The 19483-nt window shown below is 43.1% G+C and overlaps 1 pseudogene; it reads right to left on the reverse strand.

The window, feature by feature from the left end:
• Positions 1-10308: 10308 nt before the first annotated feature.
• LOC148345674 (non-selective voltage-gated ion channel VDAC1 pseudogene) lies at positions 10309-17787 on the reverse strand (annotated as a pseudogene).
• Positions 17788-19483: the final 1696 nt, after the last annotated feature.

Consider the following 19483-nt stretch of genomic DNA (forward strand, 5'->3'; position numbering starts at 1 on the left):
CATTTAATGAATAGTAGTTGTACTTAGAGAAACAATATACCAAATACACATGACGCACAGGTCTAGTATGAATATTAACTTGTGTAGAACTCAGGACAAATAGTGACTGCTGCAGTAATAACTAATAGTTAAAACATAATGCAGAAAAGCAAATGTGGGTCTGACTTCCAGAGCCTGAAACATGGCTTTTGGGCAATTTATTCCATATTAACTGTGGAAAGTTCTGTGTTTTGTGGCCCTGGGAACACTGAAGACCCGTGACACCATACGGTAGGACAGACCGTGGGCCAGCCAGTACACGTAGATCAGGACCTCCAGCCATGGTCCTGTTCTCTCTTCAGCAGCTCCTGCAGGCCTTCTTGCTCAGCCTGAAGTCCTGGATGAGTTCTGACTCCACAACGACGCATCAAACCATAAGCACAGGATAAAAACATTCCTGTCCAACCTGTCCACGCTTATGGGGCAGCCACTCTGAAACACAATAGATAAGATAAACAATTTGGACATAAATGTGGGCATAGAAAAGAAAGAGACAGCTTTTACTGTGACGTATGCGTCATGAAAACAATGTAGAAATTATCTTTTTTTTTTAATATCTAATGACAATTCTTTTGAATTAAATTACTTATAAACAAAGGTGTTTGGGTGCTAAATAGAAGGTTTGGTAATGATATTATTTCAGCTTAAGGGTCAGGTGGACTGTTTTTGTGTTACTTTTCATTGTGTCACACATTAAAGACCCCTACTATATGTCATAAAATGGCATTAAGATACTAATAAGTAGGTTGTCATTTATGTCTACACAAACATAGGGTATTATGTGAACGTGGGTTGTACGTTAACCCTAACTGTATTTGACCAACCGCGTCATTTTTTTAATGAGAGGACTTACCTTGTAAAGATGAATCAGCGCAACATAGCGCGAAAGCCGTCTCCTCAGTTTATTGGAGAGACGGCAAAGGTGATAAGCTTCCAGGCGATCGGTAATAACACAGCTGTGGCGGGCATTTTCAACGTTGCAAAATTTCTGGCCGTGATTCAGCCTCGATACGCCCGTGAAAGGCTGTGTACCCGCGCTCTAAAGTATTGAGCAGCGCAAAACTTTTTCGCGCCGCCACCCGCGCGTGAATTTCCGACCGCGTGTTAAGCACTGCTGTATCTCGTCTGTATGGCGATCTCAAAGCGTCCAATAGCGTCCGCCTCACAGGCAGAAATTTCTGGCCGTGATTCAGCCGCAAACGGCTGTGTGACCGGGCCCTTAGAGATAAGGAGAGAAGCTCAGTTATCCGGGAGGGACTCGGTGCAGAGCCACTGCTCCTTCGCGTTGAGAGGAGACAGTTGAGGTGGCTCGGGCATCTAATAAGGATGCCTCCTGGACGCCTCCCTTGGGAGGTGTTCTGGGCATGTCCCACCGGCAGGAGGCCCCGGGGGCTACCCAGGACACGTTGGAGAGCCTATGTCTCTCGGCTGGCTTGGGAACGCCTCGGGGTCCCGTCGGATGAGCTGGAAGAGGTGGCTGGGGATAGGGACGTCTGGGCTTCCCTTTTGACGCTGCTGCCCCCGCGACCCGACCTCGGATAAGCGGAAGACAATGGATGGATGGATGGATGGATGGATGGATGGATGGATGGATGGATGGATGATATATTACTTTCCCAAGATGCCCCTCCCCCCATCCCCCTCAGAATAATCAGACTTTACTAGTACTTGGGGAGGATGGTCATGTTTTGATGCGACAACCTGAAACATCTCAAAACTTCCCAAACTGTCTGGTGCCCAGAAGAGGAAGAAAATAAAAAAAGAGGAGGAAAAACCCAACAAGCACAGAGGTAATGTTGCAGTCAGTAAAGATGATACCACGATATTATTTTTCTGAAGTAGATTGATAGTGTTATATAAGGTTATTCACATACCATTCAGCTTAACAAACCAGTAGTTAGTTAATCAAAAAATAGCCAGCGCTATCTGTCACTTTTTACGTCGGGTGACCAGTCACTAAACCTTTCCCAGGACATCTCTTGTTTTCATGCCCTGTTCTAGCTTGCAAGCAACAATCATAAATAGTTGTGGATTATGACACACACTCTTCCAAAAAATCCTCAACAACTCCAGAAAGACAGACTGATACTAGGTAAACTCCACAACTGGCCCATTCATTTGTATGAAACGAATCTTGACTCTGCTCTGCATAGAGGGGTTTAAATTTCTTATGGTTTTCATTTATATTATTTAATTTTATTTTATTATTTAATTCATGTGTTATAAGATTGGTGTTAAATACTCCTCTTCTCTCTTCAGATACACTGCTGAGATACCTCAGTCCCACAAGTGGAGATCCCCCCGTCACCTCCACATCAGCAGCATAACCGAGCAGTGACAGCAGCATCAACCGTTCCTCCAGTTCTCTCCAATCCTGCTACCCAACCTAGTGATGCAACAACATCCACCCGTCCTCCAGTTGCCCCTACCCCAGCTACTCAAACTACTGACACACACAGCAGCATCAATTGGACCGTCATCTGCTCGAGTAGTAGTCCATCTCCGCTGACCGATAAGGTACAAACAGAGTTGGTTCACAATGGTGCATTTCAAATAAGAAACAATTTCAAGTTCCCGAAACAAAAAGTTAGACAAAGGTGTTAACATGAATACTTCAACAGACTCTTAGTCAATGAAAAAAAAGTCAGAAAAAGCTGGCTTATGTACTCTTAAAACAATGATAGCTTGCACTGCTTCTGCTGCAAACTTTATGCTAAAAGAGAGTACAAACTGAATACAGATGGACTGGAAAAATGGAAGTCACTTTCTCAAAGTCCTCAAGGGCAGCCAGGATCATAATGCTCAAATGGCAACATGAAAGGGGACTTGGAGGTAAGTGTTGCGAAAGGGCTTACAATAAATAGACAAGAGATGGCACTTGCGGAGGTTTAGAGATAAAGGTGGCGTGAAGTATTAAATCGATTGGTGGCAATAATTTAGTCTTAAGCTGAAAGAAACATGGCTTTTAGGGGTTCCACAGACACATTAAAATCCACCAGACAATGGGAATTTTCTGAAAGAGGTGAAGGTTATGGCCAAATCTGACCCAGTGATGAAGCAACATGTCAGTGGGGTGGAGCTTTCAGTAACATGCATTATTTTCGCAAAATAATCCAAAATGAACTGATAAACTCCATCAGTTCTAAAGTCCTATACCCACTAGGTGGAAGAGATAAAAATATCCAAACATTTTTCATCATTTTCGATTGCACACCTGATGTGAGTTATGAGAAAAAGCTCTCTGTCATAGTCAGAATAGTGTCACAAGAAGACATGAGGAGCATTTCTTGTGCTTTCTTGTTGCAGAGCAGTCACCAGAACATTTGTCATCTCTAATCCTCCAAAAGCTAGAGGAACTTAACATTCCATTTGAGGACTGCAGAGAACAGTCCTATGACAACAGTGCCGCATGAAGGGAAAAAATGAACTCAAGAGCTTTTTTTATCTCATGTGGTGCCCATACTTTAAATCTGGTAGTAGCTGATGTGCAAAAACTCACCAGATGCCGTTGGATACTTCTCAGCCTCCACCCATAGATGGGACCTTCAGAAACATGTGAAAATCATTGTGAAATCATGGAGGGGCGCACTCCTGGCCATATCTTGGTGGGAGGGCGCTTGTGCACTCTTATTTTAACTTAATTTGAAACTTTGTCATAAATATCCTCAACTGCATTGCTTCTTTCTCTTTTTTCAAAGTCCGAATATTTGGTCTGGTCCTGGAAAAGAAAACGCGGTGAGACATTAGAATGTCCTTTCACCTTCGCCAACCGCCTTCCTCACATCCTTCTCCAAACCACCACATACTGCCACATATGAACCTACATACTTAAAACCATTTACCTCTTGCAACTCTAGATCATTTAACAAAATATCTAATACACCTACCTCACCACCTCTCGAATACCTCATTACCTTACTCCTTGGTAAGCTTTCTTCTCTCACACTCTCTATAAACTTCACTACCAAAGCCCTCAGTCCTGCTGCAGAGTTAGCCACCAAAGCAGTGTCTTCTTCAAATAACATCTGACTTACATGCAACCCACACTCACCCACAATACTTGATATGCCTCCTCTTACATGCACCTCATGCACCACGCCAATCATATACAAATATACAGTAACGGCCAAGGTGACATGACACACCCATGCCTCAAATCCAATCTTACCGGAAAACACTCGAAAACTTTACTCCCCACTTTCACACAAGCTCTACTATCCTCATACAAACTTTGCACAGCGCGCAGCAACCTGCCACCCCATACATCTTAAACACTTGCCACAAAGCTTCCCGATCTTTCCGGTCATATGCTTTCTTTTAATCCATAAATGCATAAAACACCTCTCTTCCTTTCACTAAAAACGTTTCACTCCAAAAATCTGATCCGTAGGCCCCCTTCCACTTCTAACCCTAGACTTTTGTTTATGTTCCAAAGGAACTACTTTCTGTGTAATAATATTGTAGTTATCACCCTGCGCACGGCGTGTAGTGATACAATGTATAGGTCGATCATCAACTGCTGAATCCGTTAAAGATTGTTCAAGCGGTAAAGTCATGTAAACTTCATGCCGTTTTTCCCCATCTATATTTTTGATGAGAACACAACAATTGCTGACGAGTCTCGAACCTAACATGTGCAACAAAATTGTCTCATTTCAACTTTCCGCGGAGTTTTAGTATTTACATGCTTCAACTTCAAATTTCAATTTTTTTTGCGCCTTAACCCAGAAAAAAATGATGAGAGGTTTATAGTCTCGCTGAACGGCTAGCTTGCAAGTTTCTGTAGTCAGCAGGGATTTAGGTATGTGGATAACTGGCCTGCTTTCTGGGGCTGACCTGACCTTCTGAGGAGCGACGGCCTTCACCCTGACTTGGAAGGTGCTCTCACTCTTTTTAAAAATATAGAGTACTGTTTAAGCCTTCCATGACAGGGTACACTAGTGCAGGCCAGGTCACAGGTGATTAGTGAACCTGTAACCACGGGTGTGGAGTCTGTATTGCTGGAGCTAACTAGCGCTATGCTAGATTCATGCAATTCACATAGTTTTTGTAGTTTAGAGCGTTCAATTACCTGCACCACACACCCTTATCTGTACTCTTCTATAACATCTCCTTCTGTGCTTCTTACCTCTGATTCTGGGCGGCAGTAGCTCAGGATGTAGAGCGCTCGTCTTGGGATCAAGGGATCCCAGTTCGAATCCCGGCTCGTCTGTGTTACATGTCGAATTGTCCTTGGGTAAGATACTGAACCCCTAATACCCCCAATAAGCAGGTTAGCGCCTTACATGGCTGCAAGGCCGCTATTGGGAAATGTGGAGCACATTGTAAAGCGCTTTGGGAAGTCATTGAAAAGCGCTATATGAATGCAAATCATTTCATTTCATTCTCCCTTGTTAGGTGAGAAGGGAGAAGAAATAACATTAGTTTCTACCACTAGTCATCCTGCTCCTCCACCTGTCAACAATATCCCTATGGTATGGAATTCGGGCAGCATCTGCCGCCATGCAAGGCACAAGACAAGCAGTATAATCTTGTGGAGGTTACCACTAAGGTTACCATTAAGGTTCAAAACTCGGGAAAGGGTTCAGCTCAGTCCACAGTGCTGAAGCTTGGCCTTCTGAATATTAGATCACTAGCCTCCAAATCTTTACTTGTCAATGACCTTATTAATGAACACAATCTCAACTTTATTGGCCTTTGTGAGATCTGGTTAAAACCAAATAAGTTTGTAGTGTTAAATGAGGATTCTGCCCCTAACTTTGTGAGTTCACACTTGCCACGACCATGCAAATAAGGTGGCGGCTCTGATATCGGAAGGTAAGTTGAAATTTACTCCTGGTACCCCTACTGTTTTTAAAACGTTTGAAGCACTTGTTACGAGGTCCTTGATGTCAACACCAATTTATGTAGTTGTTGTGTATCGCCCACCTGGACCATAATCAAAATTTTTTGGATTAATTTTCGGAACTGTTAACAGACTTAGTAACTTATGCGGACAATGTTGTAATTATTGGTGATTTTAATGTACACATAAACTCCGCATCAAATTCACTTGCGATTGCTTTTAAGTCACTGATTGATGCATTTGCTTTTAATCAAATAGTTAATGTGCCCACTCATAAAGATGGGAACACTCTAGACCCGGGGTGTAGTGGACTCAAATGATACACTGTTACCGTATCCTAATGCCATCTCTGATCATTATCTTGTTAAGTGTGAGGTGCTGTTTAATGTTTACTGTGATAAGGGAAATTTAGGCTTTAGTAGTCGCAATATCCGCCCTGCAACGGCATTAGCTTTAAAAGAATTATTACCTACAGTAACTGCGGCCTTCCTTTCATACACTGGGTCTGTTGACTCACTTACAAACAACTTAAAAATTGCTTTGGTTAATGTTCTTGATTCTGTGGCGCCCCTAAGGCATACATTTCGACCTAAGAAGCATACACCTTGGTTTACCGAAGAAACCAGGTCACTCAAACAAGGTCGCAGGAAACTTGAATGAAAATGACGCACTACAAATATGGAGGTCTTCCGACTGGCCTCGTGTGACAGCTTGCTAAAATATAAAGTCGCTCTTGCCTCAGCTAAAGCATCGTTTTTCTCTAAGATTATTGTTAAACATGAAAATAATCCGAATTTTTTGTTCGACTCAATGGCGAAACTTACCAGACAACAACTTAACCCAAATAGTTCTACTTATTCTGCTAATGACTTTAGGGAATTTTTAAATAAAAAGATTAAACTCATCAGGAATGAAATCTTAAACGAACGCTCTGCAACCTCGTCCTACCTCAAAGATGCAGAGGTGTTAGGTAAGGACCGTGTCGGCAGTTGTTCAGAAACATTCTCCAGTTTCAATAATTTGTCCCTTGATAGTCTTGAACAGATGGTCAGTAGGGCCAAACAAACTACTTGCCTGCTTGATCAGTTTCCAGCTTCACTGGTGAAGGATCTGTTTGGGATCTTAAGATCATCGTTTTTAAATATTAATAACATATCGCTATCCTCGGGTATGGACCATAACATATTATTTGTTCGTCTGGAATGCATTGGTATCTCAGGAACTGTACTCTTGCGGTTTAGGTCCTACCTGTCAGACAGGATGCAATGTGTTAATTACGGCAATCTGACCTCTAAACTCTCTAATGTCCCCGTGGCGTTCCACAGGGCTCTGTACTTGCCCCCCTTCTTTTTAGTATTTATATGCTTCCGCTTGGTGACATTATCCGCAAGTATATCAGTTTCCATTGCTATGCAGATGACACTCAACTGTATATGCTACTGGAGACAACTGGACAGTTAAGTTGTAAAAATCTGGAGGCTTGCTTTACTGAGATTCAAAGATGGATGTCACTTTATTTTTTGGCGCCTTAACCCAGAAAAAACTAAAATGTTGATTATTGGTCCAACTCATTGTCGTGAGTTATTTTCAAACACTGCCCTAAACCTAGACAAATGTAATATCACCCATAGTGGCTCGGTCAAAAATATAGGTGTTATATTTGATCCTAATCTGTTGTTTCAGTCACACATTAAAAATAATACTAGAATAGCTTTCTGCCACCTCCGTAATATTGCGAAGATTCACTCGATGTTGTCCCAATCAGATGCAGAGGTTTTAATTCATGCGTTTATTACTTCTCGGCTTGATTACTGTAATGTATTGCTTTTTGGTCTCCCGATGTCTAAGCATCAAAAGTTTGCAGCTGGTTCAGGATGCGGCAGCTAGACTCTTGACTAAGACAAAAAGTTTGAGCATATTACTCCTGTATTGGCCAACTTGCACTGGCTCCCAGTCCACTTAAGATGTGACTTGAAGGTTCTCTTATTAAAATACAAATGTTTGCATGGAGTTGTACCCTCTTATCTCTCTGATTTAATTTCCCCCATGTTCCTGCACGGAGCTTCCGCTCAGAAAATGCCGGTCTTGTGACTCCGAGAGCAAGAAGTCTGCACGCTCGAGAGCGTTCTCCACCCGGGCCCCGGTGCTATGGAATGCTCTGCCTCCAGAGATAAGATCGGCAACCTCAGTGGAAGATTTTAAATCTAGACTTAAGACACACTTCTATTCAAAATTGATGCCCACCACATATTTTGTTTTGTCCTGTCTTTTTCCGACTGTCTGGTTGGAGGTGATACGAAGGGTTTCTGTTAAAATAATGCATCTATCCTTCCATCCATCATCTGCACCGCTTATCCTCAGTAGGGTTGCGGGTGTGCTGGAGCCCATCCCAGCTATCTTCGGGTAGTGGGCAAGGAACACCATGAAATGGTTGCCAGCCAGTCCGAGGGCACACACAGACAGACAACTCATTCACATCTAAGGACAATTTGGGCTCAAGTGCATGTTTTTGGAATGTGGGAGGAAGTCAGAGTGCCCGGAGGAATCCCGAACCAGGATGGGGAGAACAGGCAAACTCTGCACAGGAGGGCTGGTAGCTGGATTTGAACCCATGACCTCAGAACTGTGCCGCAGACGTCGCCGTTAAAAGTACCTTTCAGGCAATTAAAAAAAAATCATGCTGTAGAAGACTTTACTTTGGGACACCATTGTTCTTTCAGGCAGACAAGCTAGCCCCGTCCCAACCCCCACCTTTGCATCCACCTTCCTCTCCCTCTTTTTCTCTCTCCCTACTCCAGCTGGAATACATTGATGAAACACTGCTTTCACGCAAGAGTGGAACTTACACAAATTAACCTCTTGCAATGTCAGAAAATGATCAAAGTCAAACATGTGAAATGAATACTGAACTGTGTTTCTCTTTAATTACATTGATTTAATTATCTGGCAGCTACTGGGCATGAGGGTTGGCTTTATTTCGCATATGTGTAGCAAAGGTTGACTTGACAACTCCCCCCAGGGGGGCCGGACAAGTTGGTAGGAAAACTCTTTGAGGGCATCAACACAGTATGTGTTTTGTATGGTGAAAAAGGTGATTCTGTTTTCCATTCCTATTTTTGTGTATTTGAACAGCAGTGCTACCTTGGCGTAGTTGTTTCCAGACAAAAATATATATAGAAGAAAATCCCCAGCAAGCGTTCCAAATTTCAGCTTGGGCAGGGTATCCCAAAACTTCTTGTAATGATGGACACTTCAAAAAGGGCAATGTTGTCACAAATTTCTTCTGTGCTGGAGACTTTTGGACATTTATTATATGGTAGTTTAACCAAATCTGCCAACTGCCACAGGCAGCTTTCATAAAAAATAACCGCTTTCACGTCAACAAGACAGGGGTGCCACAAAGTAAAATAAATACGAATTTATCGACCTATGATTTCTTAGAAAACTTAACGTTGGTATGATGGTTCATGTAGTTTTGAATAGTATTCATACCAATGTATTTTACTAAATGAAAGTTGTTTTTTGTTCCAATAGAAGGTACAAACTATTACAGAATGTCCCTTTAAGTTAAATAAAAAAATTATCAAGGAAAAACAAACCAATCACCAAAAATCTTCCTTTTCAGACAATATGTTTTAGCATGGGCAGCACGGCGGCGCAGTGGTTAGCGCTTGTGCGGCACAGTTCATGTCATGGGAACCTGTCGTGGGTTCAAATCCAGCTCCAGACTTTCTGTGCGGAGTTTGTATGTTCTCCCCGTGCTTGCGTGGGTTTCCTCCGGGCACTCCGGTTTCCTCCCACGTTCCATTTCAGGTGAATTGACCGGTCCAAATTGTCCCTAGGTGTGAATGAGTGAATGAGTTGTCTGTCCCTGTGTGCCCTGCGATTGGCTGGCAACCAGTTCAGGGTGTCCCCTGCCCACTGCCCGGAGATGGCTGGGATGGGCTCCAGCCCCCCCGCGACCCTGAGGAGGATAAGCGGTACGGCTGATGAGATGAGATGAGATGTTTTAACATGTTGAAAACCTATTGGGTGCTCTAATAGCTGTAGGAATAGCTTATATTATGTTTATTTCATTCAGAATGTAATTTGGTGGTTACCGGTTTGGCCAGCAGGATTCCCACCCAAATTAAATTGACCTAGCCTCATATTGTATTTCGCATTTTTTCATGAAGGTAGCAATACTGTAAATACATTTCAATTTTAGCTTGGACTAATCATTTTTCAGTTCATTGATATGGATATTGATTAATAATTTCAAAAAGAAAATAGTAGCGACACACAAATAACTGAATCAAACGAAAGAATAAAAAGACATTGTTGACACAAAAGCCCTTGCAGTATTAGAAAACATGAGTGAGGGAAGAAATTCGGACGAAATAATGAAATTACTGTTCCATCAACCCGTAAAGATTATCAACTCATTTAAATGAATGGGCTGTTTTTAATAGCATGTTAGAAATGAAATGTTATTTGCACAGCAATCAAACGGTTTATTGTAAAATTATTTCTGTCCTACCTTTAGGTCAGACAAAGCAGCACGTGAGGGGAAGGAATAAAAAGGTCTTGGGGATTAGCCGCATGGCGGGAAATTAAAACCCTCCTCAGAAAACTCTGTATAATATTTTTTGCATCCCACAGACGAATTATAGGGAAAAGGAGAACCATGGTTTGGTTTTGCCATGTTCCAGGCTGGGGAGATGAGGCTGTGGCGTTCAGCCTTCTTCCTCATTGTACCCAGGCGGCCTAAGCTAGCAAGGCCTCCCCTCCTTCAAGCATGTGTGAAAGCAGCAGAAAGAAGAAGAGGAAGTCTAAGAAGAATAAGAAACTAGTAGTTGTGTCATTGACAACAATAGCAGAATCACTGCCACCAATAGTCTCTTGTTCAGCACCCAGGAAAGCTGACTTAGGCATTTTCTGTGGGCGCTCAAGTTTTTTCCGAGCAACAGTTCCGTGTTTGGTTTGGATGATACAAGACCTTGGTTTTGCAGCTTTCTCAATGACTTTTGCTGGTGTTTTCCAAATCTTCTCAATTATTTGATCGGAATGGAAATCTATATTGTAGAATTCATTGAAATATCCAATTTTCCTATTTCACCTTGTGACTATGTATACGTTGTTTCAGCAATCCCTCTGGGCATCTGCATGTTATTCAAATATTCAATTGGTGAAGGATGCCAGCAATTTTTTAAACCATCTGTGGACATCACTGTTTGGGAAAATGTGCTTGTCCAACAATCATTATCACAGGAAAAGACTTATCAGATCAGTGTGTAAAAAGGAAAATGTGCCAGTTCCATATGCCATGTCTTTTTCGAAAAAGTATGTTCTATTGATTGACGGGAAAAAAGCTGGTTGTTACCCAATTGCTATTTATTAAGAAACAAAGTACAAGAAACCTAGTTTTGGAATAATTCATGGGATATACCCAGCCAAAGTGCATACATTAAAATGTCTAGCAAAGACATTGAGGTTTAAATGTAGATTTTGTTCCACTAACCCTGAAACTGTAAATAAGTAATCTTGAAAACTTCAGGAAATTGTTAAGTGGGAAACAATTAGTTTCAAATATATGCTGGAAGGGTTTCAAATAATTAAACTCGCTTAAGCAGTTCAAACTACAAACTCTTGAAATAAGACAAAAAAAATGCAATGACAAAAATTTAGATTAATCTAAGAACAAAGACAAAAAGGTCACAAAAGCTACAATTGCTAACTATTTTTTGTAAACAAAAGTGAATAAAAGGTTTGGATTTGCTAATGTGAAGGCGGCAATCACACTGCTTAGCCCATGCACAATAGTTATACATTGCAAAAAAAAAATCAAAATTTCAAATTAATATAAGACAAAAGACATCTTGTTTAAAAAATACAATTGCAGTCATATAGAGACAAAAAAATAATCAAAACCCCAAAACAACAGCTCAAGTTTTTCCTGTGCCCCACTTCACACTTTGATACTTTAGACAAAGGGTAAGTTTTAAAAACAAAACAAAACCAACTTGTTCAATCACAGCGAAAGCACATTCAGTTTAAAATCAATCTTATCGACATAACTATCGTCAAATAATATTTGTCACAAATTTGCAATTCTAATATGCTTACATGTGATTCTAGGTAATGAAATCCACATAAAAGGCAAGCTTTCAATACAGGTATAAAATACATATATTGCAGATTCATACAATAACAATCATATTCAAAAACATTTTTAAAACCATGGGGGGTATTGGACGAAACCAAGATGAAAGTTAATCTTTTATCTTTTCTGATCCATGATTCTAAGATAGATCTTGGAGGTCTATTTGAGGATTTGGTAAATACGCATTTATCCCAACTTCTACAGCAGGCTTGACATAGCTGGGCTTTTTCATCCTGACTCCGGCAAACGTGCCCATTAAGGCAAACTCAATCAAGCCTTGATATTCTATATTCAAATTTTGGGTAAAGGGGCTGTCTTGATTAGGCCAACTCCATAAGATCTAACATATATTTACATGTGCATGCAAGAGATGCTTGAAAAGTAGTCCAAAAGATAAGACAATAGTGGAACATACTGAGGACATATTGTGGGAAATACTGTTAGTCATCAATTTCATATAATCAATCTGTCATGGTTGTCATGGCGCCCAACTGGCCCCCGCCATGTGGCGCTAGCTCTTGTCACGGTCGCCATGGCGCCCAATTGGTCGCGCCCTTGGGCGCCAGCTGAAGCTTGTTGACAGATTGGCTCCCTGTCAATACTTAAACGCTGTCCTGTCTGTAGACTTTCGTCGGTCCGTCTGCGAATCTCCGTTTTTTCTGTGTTTTTGTGCTTGATTTTCTCCCGCCACGATCTGTTTTGATTTCGACTTTTCCGTTCCCTCGCCACGGAAGTCCCACTTTTGCGGCTGAGCAACCTACTCCCCGCGACCATCGATCTCCGGATTGAGTGTGCTCTCCTATCTTTTTCCCCCCAATAAAACTGTAGGTAACGTTACTCGAGTGGGTCCTGTTTCCTGTTCTGGTTCATGACAGTATGGACCGACCACAAAATGGACCCAGCGAACGCTCACACAATCGCGGATTGGGGAGAGCTGGAAACTCCCTACGCTCTGCAGCAGTTGCACCGGACAGGGGGTGGGGTCTGGCAATTGTCCAGTGACGTCACCGCCCTTCAACTGCTGTTCCAGCGAAATCTACAGAACAAGCAGGGCCAGCAGGAGCAATTAGCTCTGATGACTGAGCTCCTGTCGCGTCGGCCGTCGGCAACGGCCCCGCCTCCCGGGGGCTCTCCTCCTGCCGTGCTGTCGTATTTCCCGCCCATTCGGCCCATGGACTCGCCTGCCATGATAATTGCTGTGCCTCGAATGGGGTTTCCGGGAAAAGTTGGGGCCGATCTGACCGAGGCTCCCGTCGGCCTCTCCTCCACACATGTTGGCCTCCTAAAAAAGGATAAGCTAATACATATCACTGACGTCAAAAGTACACAAATGTGTTCATTCAGTGCAAACTGTAAGCTCATATCAAGCAGAGTGATGACTGCTGGTCTCACTATCACTTGTGACCCCGAGTTTTTAATTAACTAGATAATCTGACTGCAAACTGAACAAGAAAACAGTTTTTCATCAGTGTGAGTTCTTGAGTGTCTTTAAAGCTTACTTTATAACTCATTTTGTTTTTATCACAAACTGAGCAAATACAATTTATTTTACCAGTGTAGATTATTCAACGTAATGCTCAGAATTCCGTTTTGTAGGCTGACAATGAACACGACAAATATATAACTTGCCAATAAAGAATTAGCAAAATCAACGACATTTCCCCAATTAAAAAAATTAAAAGCTACCCAACGTTTCGATTGAAGGTCGTGAGAGCATACCAGACCAGTCCCTGGGTAAGTTCGTAACATAGCCGCCCACCCGTACAAAAGAAAGGTTGCCTTCCACTCATACAAGTCAGTCTGGTTGACGTTGGCACGGGAAAGCGAGCCCTCTCTTTAAATAACGCGGGTACGTTTCATGGGTGTTTCTCTGTGTGGCTTGGTGGTTTATAATCAGTTTTTCTGAGTCCAAACCCTAGAGCCAAAAAGGGGGAGTAGATCCTCAAAACTTGAGGATGAGACCATGAGACGAAACCCATGTTCGAAAAGTTCGGTTGACACAGCCAGACCTTACAATATTTCCGGGCACCTGATGCCTGACAAATGTGGTTTGCTGTTGCTGAGGACGTCACCAATAATACAAATGTGCTGGCAAAATATTCCAGTAAGTATACAATGACTTTACTCTAACTTGGCAAATCTCTCATGACCCAAAGTGTTTGGTGACACACCTGCTTCAGGCTGCTATGTCCGATGTCCTTTTTATAATATTTGTAGTTTGGGGTAAAAAGCCCTGAAAACCCACTGGGGAATCAGATTTTCCCATTGCCATCAGCAGTGCGCATCTAAACAAGCATTTTTTTCTTAGCAAACATTTGTAAAGATAAGCAAAATCCAAACCGAATTCGCTTAAACTCAACCAAAATTCGTTTTTTTCTCTTGTTTTGTCGCACCACCAGCTTGTGTCAAAAGACTGAGAAAAACTGCACTGAATTGTTCTGCCCATACTTAGTGCAATAGTATTGCTTTATTTTTATTTTTAATTTAATGGGCTTTTTTTAAATTGTTTTTGGAAAAGCACCCAAACCTGAAATTTTGTGTGACAAATAAGTGGTGTGGGTCATACTAATCCATACTTGGGTAACTATGACGATGTAACTGATGATTTGGGACCTACGATGATGTGACAACTTCTCCCACCTGACCAATCTCATCCAGGCCACCAAGGACCCAAGACTCAAGAAAAATAATTTCTTGTGGAACCAAGAAGGGACTGTAGGCCCAATGTCACCTACCGACACAACGACAATCAGGTGTCATCTTCAGCAAACGCCCAAAGTTTTCCAAAGGTGTCTGTGGGATCACGCCCCCAATAACCGTGATAAAGACAAAGGGAGGAATGTAGAGTATTCAACGTTTGGTCAGAATTCTGTTTTGCAATGTCAGAAAATGATCAAACAATGTCAAAACATATTCCCTTAAACGTGGTCCTTTAACTGTGAGAGGCACTGCAGACCTCTTGGGTCGGGGGATTGACATTCCTCAAACTGATGCACATATCTACAGAGGAATTGGAAGGAGTAGGCGTTGTGAGGGCTTCATTACTTTTCATCTAAATGTGAATTCTGGGTGTGGGCTTGAGGAGGCATCAGTGAAAAGTTCCACATAAACCTTTACGCCTGGAACTCAAGTCCAAAACCCAGCTTGTGGCCACCGGCATTGATGTTCTTGCCATCGAGGAGGGCGGACAGCGTCAGCTTGATGCCTGGCTTTAGAGTCTGAGTGTATCCTAGGCCTATGAGACTGGAGTTGTTCACCTTTGCAGAGAAGGACGCGTCTGGGTCAATCTGGTACTTAGCGGCGATGCTAAAGCGAGTGTTGCTGTTGCCGGCAGTTCAAGCCAGATTGACGGCCGTCTCCAGCTGATTATACACCTTTTGGTAAATGGAGCCCCCAAACTCGGTGCCATCATTTTTATTGGTATGAAGCTGGAACTCGTCCGTCTTGTAGCCAACAGCAAAGTTGCTTTGGGTGATTCGGTTGCGGCCGGCCTCAAATGTCACCTGGTAGCAGGCCAGCCAGCCCTCGAAGCCCACCACGCCAGCGCCGTGCACAGCTGCGCCATTGATGTCATAGTTGACGTCACAGCCGAGGTTGATGTGGTCGCACTTGTAGCCAGTCTTCAGCTTGCCCCCTTTTTTGCCAGTGTTTGGTGAAAAGGAGGAGTTAAATGTCAGCTTGAGACCCTTGGCCAACTGATCCTCGATCGTGATTTCAGTGCCCAGCGTGTTGTCAGTGTTCCACTTCTCTGTGAAGGTAAGTCCGTGCTCAGACCACTTGTACTTGGTTTCCAGAGAGCCAGCCACCTTGCTGGTCTCCGTGTTGGCTGAGCCCGTGCTGGTGAATTCCAGTCCATTCTCAGACTTTGTTTTTAAGTCCAGCTTGATAAGCCCGAAGCCGTATCCCTTAGTGAAAACATACCGAGCAGACTTTCCAAGGTCAGCGTAGGTTGGGGGTACGGCCATGATCTGGATGGGCAATTTCCATTCCGGAAATTACGGACTGTCACGGTGAAAGGGAGTAGATGAATGACATATGAAGTGAATACTGTGTTTTAAGTCAATCACATAGATATGTTATCTGACTGACAATGCTGGAATTTGAGGTTGGGGAAGGGGGTTTTATCTGCATTTGCCGTAGTGTCACACTTGACCGGGCTGCTGTCTCTTTGATGCGTCAAGGTCTGCAACTGCAGCGCCGCTGTTCGATTCTCCGGCTGCACTTCCGGACCCGGGATTTCCATCCGTCGCTGCGATTTCTCGAGCTCTGCTCCTAGTAACAACCATATCAGACAACTTATTACCACACACAACTTTATCATACACATCTTGTTTTCCTAATTTAACGTTACTGCCCTATTGATCTTGGTTGGTCTCATTGACGGTGGCAGCGTGAGCCTTGGTACAGTGGTTCAGATAATACCAGGTTGAGCTGCCCTCGACCTGGACTGCGGTCGCATTGCCCTCACGACGGTGTATGGTCCCTCACGTCGAAACACCTTGATGTACACGAGATCCCCTGGGACCACCGTCTTCTTGAATGGTTGTTCGACCTTGGACTCTTGTCTCTTCACCTGCAGGTAGATGGCCTTCTGGACAGCCGTCAATTGTCTCATATGGTCTCTCAGTTCAGTTTGCAGTTGCTCAAGCTTATAGGGACCTCTCAGATCCGGCGCTGGCATTGGTCTGCCTGTTAGCATTTCATGCGGTGTTAAATGTGTCATTGATGAGTTTGCATGCGATAACTCATCAGCGCTAACGGTAGCGCATCCACCCAGTTGAGCTTAGTACTCGCACAGATCTTGTTTATCTTTGATTTTAATGTTCCATTTACTCTTTCCACCATCCCCTGACTTTGTGGGTGATACACCGCACCCAATCGTTGTTTGATGTGTAATTTTTTGTGGGATGCCCTTCACAACCTTTTGAACAAATGCCGCACCGTTATCTGAGCTTATTTCTGACGGTATACCAAATCGCGGAATAACATCTCTGATCAAAAACTTAATTACTGTTTCCGCACCTAGATCTTTTGATGGAACTGCTACATTTTATGATATTATTCTCTGCACAGATTTCATACTGGTTGAGCACTTTGTCTACAGTGGCCTGTAAATATGGAGACCAGTAACCTTGTTTTTTCAGCTTTTTTACAACCTCCCCCCTTGCACAATGATCTATATTGTCCGCTTCTGATATCAACATAGTCAGCAGTGACACTGGAGCAATAATCAGTCTTTCATGTGATCTCCAAAGTCCTTTTTTACCACGGGTAGTACCAGCTTGTGTCGCCTCTGGTATGGTAATAGACGATAGGCGGCGCCGTCATGCTTGTTTGGAAGGGTTGGTCAAGTACAGGTGCTTGAGTCTTCAATTTAATTTTGCAGGTCAGAGAGCTGCATCTGAGTGAGTTTCCGTTGTTCAGCTCTTTCTAAGTCCTGTTGCCTTTGTTGATCCTTTCTGAATTTTTCAATAGCGTGGACAACATGGTCGCGGAACTTCCTGTATGGCATTGAGGTTAACCCTACGACATCTTCCAGCTTACTCTGAACTCGTATTGGCAGGGCTCCGATGACTGCATTGCGGAACAGAGTCGAAAGTATAGGGCTGTTCTCCACTTCTTCCTCTGTTTCCTGCTTCAATCGTTTGAGCTGCCTGCCGATGTATGAAGCTGGGTTCTCAGTTTCGCAGAGAGTTTCACCTTTTAATGCCTTAGGGTCGATCTTGGCAGGGTATTCATCCCGTAGTGCTCTCCACACTACTGCACGTTAGGCGTTAAATTCAGTTCCATCCGCCATCACATCGACCATCCATCCATTGTTGCTGTGACGCAAAAGATTCTCCATCGCTGAAGCACCTACACATTGCGCCAATACTGACTTGATATCGCCGATGGCCAGCAGCTTGCCAATAGTCTCTTCAACAAACCGTCGAATCCACTTCCCAGCACCTTCATGTATGTCTGGCAGTCGGGAAATCAGTCCAGCAAGGTCGAGCGTCTGCCAAGGGATGTACTGACCTTTGTTTCCCTTGGTTAGAATCGGAAACTGACCAGGGTCTGTATATCTCTCCGGCGGCCGGATATTTGGCCTATATCTTAGGTCATAAATTCCGGTTGCACTCGTTGACGGTCCAGGTCTTTCGCTGTTCCTTCCTGCCTCAGTTCTTGTGTGAAGACTGTCCAGTTCTTCCTCCAATTTTTGAATTGTAGCGCGAATCGCCCCTTGCCGTTCTTCTTCCAAGTTCCGGATGGTTTGCCGGGCACCTGCATAGCAGTCAAGCGGTTCTTTACATTCTGCTCCGTCAAACTTTCTCCCCGTGCTACAATGCTTCAGGATAGGATGATGTTGAGGACTTGTTGGCGCGTTTCCCAGGTTTCGTGTTGGCGATCTCATCTCGTCTCCTTCTCCATCATATTTGAAATCCCCATTTATTTTCATTGTTCCGACCAAAGTTGGATACAACCCAGCCGATCCAGTTGTCGTATCAGCGTTCAATGATTTATCTTTTAGTCGACTCAGTCCTTCCCTAATTTTCTCCTTATAATGCACACCTTAAGTCTTTAACAGCTTCAAAATGTCCTCTTCAGTATTCCTCTTCTCCCGTCGTTTCTTGCTATCTTTGCCAGACTTGTAGTCCATGATTCTCACCTCCTTGACGCCACAAGTGTATGCATCAAACGTACCCCCTTGTGGCCACGCCGGTTGAAGATTCTTCGTCCTCTTCTCCCATTTTCGTGACACCTTTTCAATCAGCTTGGCCTTGTCCGGATGACGCAATCCCAAAAGCTTCACTGGTACAAGAATGTTCATATTTATTCAATTATTGTGACCTTGCTTTTGCAAATTGGAGCAGATATTCCCAAATCGGGATGGGCTGAGGAAGATTTTTTTTTGTAACCAGCCAATTCGTGTTACGGCCATCAACTGGACTGGGGTGGAACCTTGCAAGTCCCGTCCAATTTCTTATGGGACAATCTTCACTTTGAACTCCACTCACTGAGGGGACTTCCCTATGGAGGGACCTCACTGGAGGGTTCTCAGGGCCAAGTGAGAGGAATGGGATTGGGTCTTAGTCAATATCTTTGCCAACAGCATACTTCCACTAAAAACGTGATTAAATACAATTATGTATTGTGCAACCAACTAAAAAAAATCCATAAAATGTTAGTATTATGTCACAAAAGATACTCTTTTAAAAAGACAAGAAATCTCATGTAATAGTTGTTGAAAAAAACAACTAACGTGTGTGAGCTGTGCAACCCTTCAAATAGTGCAGTGGTCACTTCATTAGCATTTGAAGAACTAGTGTTACCGGATATCAGGTTTTGGACATGTTTGTAATGACTTGGTTGCCACACGCAGGGTTGATGTTTCTTATCGTTATTTCACAAGATGATCACAAAAACTTAAATGACAATATTACAGTTCAATCTAAGAAAAAAAGACAAGACAGTGA

Source organism: Urocampus carinirostris, unplaced genomic scaffold (assembly GCF_059441175.1).
Source record: "Urocampus carinirostris isolate Australia breed hairy pipefish unplaced genomic scaffold, RoL_Ucar_1.0 HiC_scaffold_35, whole genome shotgun sequence".
In the NCBI taxonomy this organism is placed as follows: domain Eukaryota; kingdom Metazoa; phylum Chordata; class Actinopteri; order Syngnathiformes; family Syngnathidae; genus Urocampus; species Urocampus carinirostris.